Genomic DNA, 1450 nt, shown 5'->3' on the forward strand with positions numbered 1-1450 from the left:
TTTTTTGGTATCAAGATGGATATTTTGAATTATGTCTCCCTTTGTCACATTTCATCTGCCGCAGAGTATAGAATATCCCACTAAAACTTTGATAATGGTTACCTTGGTCTCATACTAAATGAAATACATGCTATTTAGAGCCATCAAGAGAAGAGAGATTCAATTTGAAGCCCATGGGGAAGTTTTCCAGTGACACTGCTCCATCTTGACATGCATTTCCACTGTGCTAAGCAGCCTGGGTGCAAATGCCATGGAAGGTGAGTGGAGGAGAACAATGGTAACACAGCGCACACGCAGCACCCCTGTTGAACTGTGCCTCGGTAAAAGCACCTACCCTTACTGTGAATAGATTAGCCACGCAAATGAGACATGAACTGTCTTAAAGGTACTAAAGGCAGATTTTGGCGACATAACAGTACATAAGCACTGTGGACCATTTCTGAGTAAGACTGGTACAACCCAGCCTGATGAATTCAACCTGCCATTGTTGTGCAAGATGTCCTCCTCAAGGAATGTGTCTCATTGCGCAAAGTATGTCTGATTGCCTTGTGAAACAGGCAAGGTAGCAATCACATACACAAATTTTGGTGTATCTAGGTGGAAGATACAATTATTTTGTGCTGTGGACTGAAAACTTTTCTTCCTTTGCAGTCTATTTTTGTATGCAATTTAGCAGACACATCTTTAATTGTAAGTTTCACAGTCTCCTAACTTTGGCTAATTTCTTGGACCAGACAAATAGCTCAGTGGATTAAAGTGCCTGCTAGCAGGCGCAGGGGCCAGGGATTCAATCCCAAGGCCTGCCATGCTGGCTCCACCCCCAGGGCACGCTGAGACAGTAATTCAGACTGGGTGTTCTGGCACATTCCTGGAATCCCAGCTCTTGGGAGGCTGTAAACAGGTGGATCACTCCGAGTCTGATCTAGTAATGAGACCCTCAGCACACCCTGTAGACACTTCCCCACCACAAAAATAAAAACTCTTTGGCTAATTTGTCTGCTTCTTGATGGCCTGATAGATAAGCATGAGTATACGCAGCTCCAAGTATAGCAATTCTTTCTACATGTTCTTTGTAACTCCATAGAGGACGTTGGTGCACCATCCAGTTCTTAGAGGCTCTGCTATTTGTCCAGCTATTCAGTCACTTGTTGATAGTCCAGCTACTTGTAGTTACAATGAGAGGATTGTTTCATTAAGGAGTACCATCCATAGTGTTGACAGTTAAACAGGTTTACTGATCCATACAGTCCTTGAGTCTAGATACAAAGTTGCAGCAGCAAATTTTACTGCTAATGTTGTCTAATTTGAGGAGTTTGCCTCAAATGAATCCATCTAAGTGTCATGTAAAATTACATGTTTCCCCTTGCTTCACTGGATAGAGGAATAGAGGTCAGAGCATCATATACTACTTTGTTCACTTTTTTGGTATCTGTGTCACTGGTCCTAGAAG

This window comes from Octodon degus, unplaced genomic scaffold (assembly GCF_000260255.1).
Source record: "Octodon degus isolate 3935 unplaced genomic scaffold, OctDeg1.0 scaffold00383, whole genome shotgun sequence".
Lineage (NCBI taxonomy): Eukaryota > Metazoa > Chordata > Mammalia > Rodentia > Octodontidae > Octodon > Octodon degus.